The 12,435-nt window shown below is 43.4% G+C and overlaps 1 long non-coding RNA gene across 3 annotated transcripts in view; it reads right to left on the bottom strand.

The window, feature by feature from the left end:
- Positions 1–612: 612 nt before the first annotated feature.
- Positions 613–12,435, bottom strand: part of LOC119464813 (uncharacterized) — a 97,491-nt gene continuing 85,668 nt past the window's right edge. For all 3 annotated transcript variants that reach the window (XR_007463632.1, XR_007463633.1, XR_007463630.1), the window contains exon 5: positions 613–623. This is a non-coding gene — a long non-coding RNA (uncharacterized LOC119464813). The remainder of the gene's footprint in view (positions 624–12,435) is intronic.

The raw sequence follows: 12,435 nt of genomic DNA, 5'->3' as shown, positions 1-12,435 counted from the left end.
GGCTAAATGGGCAGACGAGAATGGGTTCTGCCTAAATCCACAAAAGAGCACCTGCGTCCTTTTTTCTCGAAAGAGAGGACTGTACCCCGACCCCGACATTCACCTGCAAGGACAGAGTCTACCTGTAAAAACGGAACATAAATTCTTAGGCATAATTCTTGACACAAAGCTGACATTCATACCACACCTAAAATATCTAAAAAACAAGTGCATGAAAACAATGAATATTTTAAAAGTGTTGTCACACACTACATGGGGTAGCGACAAAAAATGTCTCTTAAACGTGTATAAAAGCCTCATACGAACACGCCTAGACTACGGGGCCATAATTTATCAGTCAGCCACCCCAACCGCGTTGAAGATGCTGGACCCCATCCACCATCTAGGTATTCGCTTGTCTACAGGTGCCTTTAGGACAAGCCCTGTAGAAAGCCTTTACGTGGAATCCAATGAGTGGTCCCTCCACTTGCAGAGGACCTACACAGCTTTCATATATTTCCTTAGAGTGAACGCAAACAGTGAACATCCTTCATATTCCACCGTAAATGATTTGTCCAGCTCCCACCTCTTTCATAACCGCCCTGCAGTAAGAGAGCCCTTCTCGTTGCGTGTGAGAAGTCTGGCTGAGGAAATGGATGTCCCACTTTTTGAACATCGTCTAATGACACCCACTATACAGGTCGCACCGTGGCAGTGGCAGATTGTAGAGTGTGATTTGTCCTTTTTACATGTTACGAAGCACGCCCCCGTTGCACACATTCGAATGCACTTCCTTGAACTGCAGCATAAATACTCCTGTCCGGAATTTTACACCGATGCATCAAAGTCTCATGCTGGCGTCTCTTATGCAGCGGTTGGCCCATCATTTTCAGATGCCGACGCCCTGCACCCACAAACGAGCATTTTTACAGCAGAGGCTTATGCAATACTGTCGGCTCTTAAACATATCAAGGACTCGAAAATACCCAAAGCAATCATCTACACAGACTCGCTGAGCGTAGTAAAAGCTTTAAAATCTCTTAAAAGGCACAAAAATCCCATAATAGTATCGCTTTATTCATTCATATGTAGTATTTATGCATCTGGGCAGCATGTTGTGGTGTGCTGGGTGCCAGGACACCGAGACATCGAGGGAAATGTACTGGCAGACCAGCTTGCCACATCCGTCGAGGCAAAAGCTGGCAACACATCTATGCCCGTCCCTGTTCATGATATGAAGCCATATCTACGCAAGAGACTTCGAGTCCATTGGCAGCGTTTGTGGGACGGCCAGACTCATAACAAGCTCCATTTAATTAAGCCCCATTTAGGAAACTGGCCATCGACCACGAAATCTAGAAGAAATGATGTCCTATTCTGTAGGCTCAGAATAGGACACACTTACAGCACGCATAATTACCTGCTGTCTGGAGGCGAACCCCCAACCTGTACTAGATGCGGGGAAGCACTTACTGTACTTCACATCCTAGTACAGTGTCCATTAATAGAACCTGAAAGAAAGAAACACTTTGTTGAAGCCTATAGAGAGAACATACCCCTTCACCCAGCGATGTTTTTAGCTAATGACCCGGTATTTCAGCACGACTCAGTTTTAGCCTTTTTAAACGACATCGACATTTTGCAAGTTCTTCGCCCGAGAGATTCGTAGCAGGGTCCTCTTTCAGAGGACGCTGCTGCGACAGCATTTTGAAATGCACTCTCCTCCAGGCTCTTGCTTCTAAGGGTCTCTGTGAGGCAGTAGTGCCTTGTATCGCTCACAGCTTTTTTGTACCATATTCATTGTGCCCCTATCGCGTCATTGTCATGATTTTATTAATTTTGTCTGTTTTACGCACCTTTAGTGCGCAGGATTTTAGGCCCCTTTACAGCCACCCTACACCTACCCACTGTCATTGATCATACCATTGCTCACTCAGTACACCACGTCTTGGCGCTCTTTGGCCATAGCTGGCCCTTGCGCCAGAAAACAACATATATCATCATCATGTTTATGCAATACCGGATCACTGGACAGGTTTGCAGTAGCAACAACACTGGTAGCGACATTTCTTGTGACGCATCGTGTATACAGAGATCACATAAAGGGGCAATGAGCTTTCATATTCTACTTATCTTCTGGTTTAAAGCGTTCGTTAGCGGTATATTCATTAACGTGCAATTGTTTCCTGATTTTTCTTGCACAAGAAAACTTCTGCAGCCCAATATCGTTTCATACGCATTGCAGTAGCACAAAGCATCGCAGGACACCGCAGATATTCAGACTACTGCTACTTATAGCTCCGATTACCTGGTCCTTTTTAACAGTGAGAAATTTGTTATTCTTGAGACGTCGCGAGCGCCACCTCGTGGCTCTGCTCCACCATTAGGGGTGCGCAAACCACATTGCCTGCCCTCCCTGGAGGACTCTGGCGGAAAGATAAAATAAATGTCACTACCTTTAGGGGGCTGTTGAGGTGGCTTAGTGGCAGCAGTATCAGCTTGAGAAGGGGAGTTCGGCCAACGTTTATAGTTCCGCACGGTGATGCTGTGATAGCAGTATCTTGTACCTTAAGATACATCATCAATTCTTCCATGTGTCGGAAATACAGATACTAATACATGCCTTGCCAAACCTATCATGATACAGATACAAGATACTCAAAGGATATCTAAGATAATATCTCAGATACATGTATCTTCGATACGGTCTAGCACTAATTTATCTCCCTCAGCAGCTGCACGAAATCATCATGTATGCATTCTTGCTTGAGAATATCCCCCAGCAACTCTCTGTTTACGCTATCGTAGGCTCCCCTAATATCTAGAAATGATATTCATAAAGGTCTATTCTGAGCTATGGAAATCTCTATCCACTGAAATAGAACAAAAAAAATTACTCCATCTCCCGCTAAAGAGAACCATGTGTGGATGCAAAGCAGCGGGGAGATGGTTAGCTTGAGCGGGCGATTTATCCACCGCTCGACGTTGACGTTTCGATTCGGCTTCGTGTTGCCGCGCCGCCTCGGGATCCACCGCTCGACGTTGACGTTTCGATTCGGCTTCCCGAGCCCGGAGTTCAGGGTCCGCTTGCCGCCGTTGACGTTTCCTTTCGGCTTCGCGAGCCCGAAGTTCGGGATCGCCACGTCGCCGCTCCCGTTTCGCGGCAGCGGCCCGAGCGCTCATCGCGGCGCTGCACAGGAGAGAGAATGAGGCGCGCGCGCTCTGTCATTTTCATACCGCGGAACTACCGTGGCGCCCCCAGCGGAGTATGCAGCTGTCGCACCACCTGTCGAGCGCGCCGCTCCGTAGAGTAGAGGATTCCTAGATGAGAGAAAGGGGGGAGTGTAGGGGAAGAGAGATAGAGGGGAGGGGACGCACATGCGCTGTTGGAGTGTGGGACGCGGGCGCCGTTCTGTAGAGTAGAGGATTCCTAGAGGAGAGAAAGGGGGAGCGTAGGAGAAGCGAGAGAGGGGGAGGGGACACGCATGCGCTGTGGGAGTGTGGGACGCCGCGGGACCGAAGGAGGGAAGGAGAAAGCCCCCACCATAAGCTGCTTCACATCTAAAATACCTTCGAACATATTGAACCCATTCTGTAGTTCCCAGTACATCATGTGCATTCGCCCATTTTGACAGTTCTAATTTTATGACTTGCATTGCCATTGTACGCGTATATAACACCGACGTTGCTGTCTCTGGCCTGTATGCGCTCATCCTGTGCTTATCACCTTTGCCTTTGTAGATGAGGTTAATTTTGCTTTCATGTCATCCAAATGAAAGTTTCTTGTTCATTCGTATTAGTCAGCAATGTTTTGCTCTTTAGACCGAGGTTTTTCATAAGCTCTACCTATTGGTATTTTATCGGGTCCTGCGACGGTGGTATTAAGACCATTTTCTTCCGAGTAAATGTTTTCTATGGTAAATTTTGATCTCACAGGCTTCTCTGTTGATGCTAGATCTGTTTGTTTCTGTACTATGTTTTTTTGTGCCAAAGTTAGTCCTAACAGTCTCTATGATGTACCGCAGTGCATCGTCTTTTAATATGTTACCGTGTTCATCCCTAACAGCCGTTTGCAAATTTTTAGTTGGAGGTCCGATTGCTCTTACACGGTTCCATAATATCTTGGGTGCGCCTGGGTCTCTCTTGCAAATGTTTGCACCCAACGTACACTTGTGCCTTTAATTTACTCTTGCACGAGCTCACTCGTGCCCCTTTTCTTTGCTTGGTGTTTGCTCTATCCAAGGAGCACCTCTTTGGTTATTCCCAACTCGTTGATCCTTAGGCTTCTCGATGGTCCCTAGGCGTCTGCGTGCGCTCTTTTATAGCTTGCTTTTTGTTGTTGCATCACTACCTGGTTTCTTCTTTGAAATCCAATAATTTTTTGCTGTGCCTGTCTGATCTCCTACTGCACAACGTCTAGTAGTTCCTTATATTTCGAGACCACTGTAGGAAAAGCCTAAGTTCTCTTTTCTATGGGTTTTTCGTTCTTTGTTCATTGCTCTGCATTCATGTTTATAAATTCTGATGCTATTGGTTCTAGTTTTGCGTAGCTCTCCCAAACATTTAATGTTAAACGTTTGTTATCGCCGCACAGGCTATTATCATTTGGTCTAGTTGTTCGTAGGCTACCTCTGAGGCTAAAGCGTAGTCGATACATGAGTGCCTGTTTCCGCATTGCCACGTTACCTGTCCATGCCACTTATTCTCCCTGTTAAGTACTATAAGGTTAAGTTCATCGCACAGGTCCAGCAGTAGAGAACCGTTGTACCAGTATATCCGTCGAAATAGTCCATGTGCGCGTACATATTCCAAACCTGGCCACCTGGCCCGATTTCATCAACTCGTTAATATCGCTTCTAATCCGATCAACATAGTTCTATTTGTCTCTGCTATCACAACCTGTCTATAGGTAAATTCTTACAATTTCGCCATAATGTATCCCATCACGCACAAAGACACCTTCGCGGCCTTTTCGGTGCACTTGTCTGTTGATGTCAATGAGCATAAAATCGTTTGCTTTAGCTAGCGTCTAAATTTTCCTGTTTATTGCAAGCACTGCCCTTTCAATTGCATAACCCGCCTTTCAACCTCTGGCACCCTGCACGCTGCGATTTGTACTTCCGTTGAACCATTCTCAGCAGGTCTATGACCTCTTTGGGTATTTGCTTCGCTACCCCTGCCCTTCATCCTTGCAGTACGTCAATTACTCCGCCCACTACCATCTCTTTCTCAGCGGTGCCTAGTGGCAAGACTTAAATTCCTATTTTTGCTTTCTATACAACATTTTAACATCAATATTGCAGATTACTTAGCTCCCCCAAAAAAGCTAACTCTTAGGAAAAACTTGACTCGATGTTCATTGTACCACAGCTACACATCGACAGATATGAAAATTCATTCCTACCTCGAACCATAAAAGCCTGCAACGCCCTGCAATCATCAGTTATACAATGCACCTCAGTCGAAACTTTCCAATCAACATTGATGTCGTTACAAGCCTCAATGTTTGTTTGCTTCCATTGTTGTGCATATTACGCATGCTTTTATTATATTAACTGCTACCACATACCATGTATGGTCTGTTGTTTTTCTTGAATTCGAGTGTTATTCATGAATTAGAGGTTAAAAATTGATTGCTGAAGGGTTAGACTACGCTAGAAATTGTTAGTCTACGTGTTTCTATCACTGACATTTCGTTGATGTAATTTACTGTTGTACATCCAGATCGCATTTTCATAAAACGACTGTTCAAGTTACGAGTTATCCCGTTGTGTATGACTGACACTTCATTGACGTAATTTACTGTTGTAACACCCAGTGTTTATGTTTTTGAAACCAACATTGTAACACCCAGATTGTATTTGTGAGGTCTTAAAACCCACCTTGTAACGGAGTTATGGCCAACAGTACCGTAAAAAATTATATATTCCACACTAAAACGAATATCTTGACTGCTTACAAGCAGCATAAACATAAGGGCTACGTCAGAAAATACAGAAGTACTATTCCCTTTGATGTCTATGCTATTTCAGGATGCCGAAGCATAATTGTGATTCTCGGTTGAGTTAGTGCACTAATTTATTCCAAGGAATAAACAAACATGCGTTATCATCACAATAAATTGTAGATAGTACGAGAGTGTATTTGTAAATGTTGCGTATTATGTGTAAACTTTTTTTTGTATAGCCTTAAAAATGACGACAAAGAATATTGCCTTGTAAAAGCAACATATACTAGTGATAGCATTTGGGGCGTTGGATTCCAATGTGTCTGCGTAAAGGCTATATCAACCAACGAAACTGCGAAACGCATTCAAGCTCAATTCACCTTCAAGAACGGATCGTCTGAAACAAAGTAAGTGGATTGATCGGTCTAACTAAAATTATTAACAATAGTGACGGTGGCCAGTATACGAAAAAAATGCCTGAAATTCGTCAAAAAAGATTACGGTATGCGACATCACCTAGTGATTTGAGCAGTGTGATGCAACTATCCCTTCATTTCAGTCAGTGCAGTGGTTTTACATTCGAAGCCTAAAATATTTTTTGTTGGAATCAGAGAGCACTTGATTTCGATAGCAAGATTACAAAGAAATCACAGCAGTATGAATAAAAATTAACAAAGTCCCTCCTAGCCATGCGTACAGGCAGACGTTTGTATACGCAATGTATTTCTTTGCCAATCACCTTCGGCGTGCTCCAAAAACACACATCTGCTTATTAGGACAATTAACAGGGAGTTTTAGTCTGTCCAGTATTATGGCAAATGTCGGTGGTTAGGGCGAATGAGTGGATAAGCAAGGGCATAGACGTGAGTGGCCGGCGCGGAGGTGTCACCCGATCAGGCAAAAAGAGCTGTTATTGTAGTGAACAAGTGCTCTATGCTTCGTTCACTCCTGGCGAAAACTTTCGGCAGCAACACGATTAGACCGCTTCCAATAGTTTGCACCGCAGCGAAGCGCACAACATTTAGCTGCTGCATTATGAAATCTCTGCTTTTCCGATTGAGGTCTGCGCCACCTGGTGACTGCGCCGCTCCGGCTACTCACATTTACGTCTCCGCCTTTCCGGGAAAACATCCAGTCCTCATCATTTACGGATAAGTGTAACTATTAATTCATCATGTCGTGTAGTTCTGTTGTCGACATATATTGAAAACGTTATTCTCACCAGTTCACATAATTAATCTGCAAGGCAAGTTTCCTCATACCTTTCATGCAATGCTGCCTCGTGTAACTTTACATCACAGTTATTTAAAATGTGTTGTCTGTTTATATCTCAAACGTAGTTCTTTGTACCATATGTATCTCGTGGAAACATATGATGCAGGCGAGTCCTGTAGTCAATCACATCATAAAGCAAGAAAATAACGACACATTTTGCGGGTCTTTAAGTAGCGTATTAGTTCAAGGATGTGCTAAACTGAATAATAGTCCTAATGAAAAACGTAAGATCAAGAAAGTAACCGCGGCAAGACTATAGCTTGAAATTATATACACAATGCATTGTCAATGCCAGTAGAGAAACTATACTGAAAGATCTATGAAATAACAAGTAACATGCATGGTACAATTTTTTCAGATTCACGGAAGGAGAATAATCGCACTTTATGGCAAGGTAGAAAGAGCACAAGCATAAGCAACTTGGTTGCTCTGGTGATTTCCTTAGAACAGAACATATAGCCCTGTGCAGTGCCTTGTGCTTGCTGAACAATATTCGACATTTACGTATATTCAAGTATAAGGACTATGCCAAATATTTACGAGGCAGTAGCATCTGTTAGCGAACGTACATTTCGATTAAAAAAGTCCCCCTAGGTCTACTGCAATGATTTTGTTATTCAACATACTCTAAAGGCTAATACGAGCATTGATAAGGGTGTTACAACAAATCAATGATAAATACAGTACGCATTCCAACAAATGACACATGTTAGAGCGAAACAAGAACTCAAGCAATAAATAAGTATAAAACAGCATATCAAACTCAGTATTGGCAAAAAACAAGAAAAGTAAAGTACGAGAACACATCCAGTATTTTGACGGGTCATATGACAAGTATAATGGCTGTTTTAAGGATTCAATCGTATCTACAATACTACATGATTGAATATGATAATGCTTGTTAAAGTAATTACAGATTCAAACATATAAGACATGGTAAACTAAAACAAGAACACAATTTAAAAAAAATAAAGTAGTGCATGAAACTCGGTGCCAACCTCTAACAACGCCATGTGCACAAAGAACAGCAAAATGTCGTGAACAAAAATAACACACAGGAAATAAAGCACATGAACACACTGACATCTTGCACGAATGTTCAAGCGAATCTTGGGTGTATACTAGAATCTTAGAGTTGCGTCATGGTCCTCAGACTCACTAGGCTTCGGGCATGAAAATCTCCCACCTTCCACCTTTGACGCCTCACATGGTCATGTACACCTCCTATTGCATGGAGTCTATCCTAGCCCCGGGCGCGAACAGCCACAACCGTTGGACAAATAAAGTTTATTCCTATCCTATCCTTATCGAAGCTTCTTTGGAAATAGCGATTTTTTAAATGTCCTTTTTCATTCCTTCTACACGGCATTATTATATGACTACATGTCACGCAGACTCTCTATGACAGCCACGTGCCTGTACGGGCTTAGTGTATGGTTGGATACCGAGACGGACGTGAACGACAAACTGGAAGGTGTTGTATAAGAAAGTGTAAGGCAATTATGGTAGCAAAACCAAAAACCAAATTGTTACACCTTCATTTTGTTTAGAAGCATCCAAAAAATTTGAAGCACCTCCAGAATATTTGCGAAGCGATAATTTAGTAAAAAATTCTAGTGTAGAAACCCGCACGCTTTATTATTAGAATTTCTAAATTTCACATAAGAACAAGGTAGCAGGGGAATTCAATAAAACGGATGTGTTTAATTTACTGCTTGCACGTTATAACAAAGATGCAGTCTCACATTAAGTTTAATATGCATAATAAATAGACTAGATTGTGTATCATCCGTTTGCTTAAAGCGACAATCATTCTACTCTCTCTGCCACTAAATCGTCGCAAATTTTAAAACAAGGTTATCGCGGGATTTTATTTGCAGCATAATTTGTAATTTGCAAATGCTTTCCGCAAACTACTCCAGACCCAATGCGGTTTTACTAAATACAAGTAAATCATGCCATAAGCCCTATAGAAATGCTGCTATGGCTTTCGGGAAATATATATGTATATATAGTGGCGGGATTTTGAATGAGCCAAACCTATTTAGGAGGTTGAGAAGCACATCCTCGCGGTTATCTTCGGTTTATTTGCCCAACAGGTTTGGTCGGTGAACCGACCTTCTTCAGGGGCTTGAGCTGTTGGTAAAATAAACTGCCGATAACCGCAAAGTTGTGGGTCTGATTTTTTTATATGCTTGTTTTCTCATCCTTATCCCTTTATATATATATAAATATAGACACATACGTAAATATAACTGTTATGTACTCTTTACACTGAAGCCGCAATTAGAATTTCTATAAGTCATTTAGAGAACATTAACCAATATAGCACGCAAACAATCAAAGCGACGCGCTCAGTTGTTATAAAGTCTCCTGCATACAGCGTACTTTAAACTCCAAGAAAGACAACTGACCTATCTGCATGCTGGTCAGAGGTGACAACATGCCTGTGTGTTATTATTCAGTCAGTCAGTCAGTCAGTCAGTCAGTCAGTCAGTCAGTCAGTCAGTCAGTCAGTCAGTCAGTCAGTCAGTCAGTCAGTCAGTCAGTCAGTCAGTCAGTCAGTCAGTCAGTCAGTCAGTTAGTCAGTCAGTCAGTCAGTCAGTCAGTCAGTCAGTCAGTCAGTCAGTCAGTCAAATAACTTTATTTAAAGGCCCTGCGAGTTTGTGGGACGGGCAAATGGTCCCGCCTAGGTGACGGCCAGGAGCTCTTGAGCCCTGGCGGCTTCCTCGGCCCGCTGGACAGCGCAAAGTTGATCGTCAAGGGCAGAGCTGAGCAACACAGTCTCCCAGCGCACGCGGAGGCGATCGTGAGAGGCTGCATCCCCATTATTGTTTGTTATGCCTCGACATTCCCATAGCATATGTTCCAGATTGGCTCTAGAAGGACAGTTTTTGCATTTATCTGTCTTGCACATGTCTGGGTAAATGAGATGTGAGATCGCCGGCCTCGGATAAGTTCTGGTCTGTTCACACAATTTTTTAAAGGGCCCGCAAATGTGCGCTCCTTGGTAGGTTCCCCAGTTATAAGCAGTGTTTTATAGAAAAAAATCTATAACAGAATATATATGATTTACAGAAAATTCCAGTATGCGAGCTACCGTATTTAATCGGATGTAACGCGACCGCGATTGCAACGCTAAGGTCGACTTCCCTGTTTGCAAAAAAAAACGCGACCATAACGCTAGATGAAAGTAAATAAAAATGGTGCATTTATTCAAGGAATCAATTCGGCAACGAATTCTCTTTACTTACCATGTTCGTTTGAGAAAGAGACGGAGCTTTCCTTGGGCGGAATTCTCGGGCGATCACTTTGAGAGATATTTCCACATCCCCGAAATTTCGTGCGACTCGGCACCGATAGCGTCTCCGACAAGTGTTTCTGGTACTGTTCGAAGCTATTTAGCAGTGCCAAGAGCACTGTCGGCCGTGTACTTCCGTGGGGTTCAGTGCCGAAACGAGCCAAGTCTCGCAAAAGTGAAACAATTTCCGAAAGTGATCGCCCACGAATTAAGTCATCCGTGCCGTCGAGCTCAATTGGGATTATGTACTTTTTAAAAGAGCCCCCAACCATTTCATTAGGGGACAGTAGCAGGCCACTACGAGGCCCTTCCGACCAGCCCCGCATTTACTAAGGAGCTCCCACTGGTGCCACGATCCGAGAATCGTCGACTAATTGACGTCGAGCGGCCGAGCCGCGCAGAGTTTCCGAGCGCGGCGGCCATCAAAATTGCTCATCTCTTGCAGCTGCCGTCATACCGAACGCTCTGCGTCGCCATAACATTGCGAATGAACGTAGTCGACGGGCAAAAGGCCCCAGGGTAATGCAGCACCGTAATCGTAACACCAGCCACAAGGACAGCGCACATGGCGTCACCGCAACAAGAAAGAATTCTTGACTTCGGTCGCCTTGCTTGTAGATTAAATCGCGATGTATAAAGGTACAGGTTGCCAACGTAACGTTAAAAAGCGCTGAATTTCGAATATTTGCTTAAATATCGTAAATTTCGCCGTTATTCGAATGTAACGCGAGGGTAGAATTCAAGCTACAAAAATCACGAAAGAAACTAGCGTTACAATTTAGTAAATAGGGTAGTACATTCCTTAAAGCCAAGGCTTCCTTCCGCTGCCTCAAATAACATCCTCAAGCGACACTACTCTTTTGAATAACCCAATATAAAAGCCAAAAAGGGCTGAAATTCTTTTTTGTCACGATTGTCTTCTTGTTGTCTGCTGTCTCTACTTTTTGTTCAATGTTTTCATTCTACACGGCGTATATTCTTAGGTGATTTTGAGTCTTCCTGCATTATAGCAATCTACAAGTTGTTTGCGTTGTTTCTGGCCTTTATTGGTATCAGGCCCCGTGCACGTGACGCTGAAGTGTCACACATAAGTTGTCATCGCAAATTTTCAACTGCTCTGACGCCGTATGTCACTAACACTCGCATACATGAACGTCATCACGGGAGCTAACCATAGTGTGTGTCACTCTACAATACCTTAGCAGGATACCAACGCAAGGGAAGCATAAAGGCACTCAAGCAAGTGATGAAGGGCTGACTGTTAACGAAGTCTTATTGCCATGAAGGCCGAAACTTTGCGACAGAAGCCATCACAGTATGACTGTATACGTTAAATCGATTGGCCATGGCGCAATGTAGCGCCACACCATACTGCCACCGCCGAAACGCGTTATGTATGAGGCGTGTGTACTGCAGCTAGGCTCCTCTCTTATGTTTCGTTCTGGACACGCTGTGCCACCTAGTGGCGTTTCCGCGAAGTGATGAAATACTGATGAAATACCGCATACTGATGAAATTCCCAAAAGAATGACGATTGAATTATTATACAAATATGCTGGAAGGGGGAAAAGAGGGCAAAAGAAGACAGAAATGCAAACTACCAAGCTAAAATGGGAGCTAAAGATACGCGTGATAAAGGGTGTCATTTATTTGTAGTGCAGCGACACCGACGGCGCCCTCGTGCATGTGTTACGTTTTCTGTGAATGCTAATGGCTTCATATGTTCCGGGATAATACGGGTCCCATTGACGTCTTCGCATTTCTCACTAAATAAACATTGTCTTCTAACAACATCTAGATATAAAATCTGCATGCTTGTTTGCCTTAAGCTCTCCCTAGAAGGAAGCTGCACAAAAATTCAGCGAGGGTCAACGATGAAATTGAATTTGCTCACCATTTTAGTAATATTTTCGGTTGACAAACCCTACCTCTC

Source organism: Dermacentor silvarum, chromosome 9 (assembly GCF_013339745.2).
Source record: "Dermacentor silvarum isolate Dsil-2018 chromosome 9, BIME_Dsil_1.4, whole genome shotgun sequence".
Lineage (NCBI taxonomy): Eukaryota > Metazoa > Arthropoda > Arachnida > Ixodida > Ixodidae > Dermacentor > Dermacentor silvarum.
Note: the sequence above shows the minus strand (reverse complement) of the source record. Positions and strands in the feature narration are given on the sequence as shown.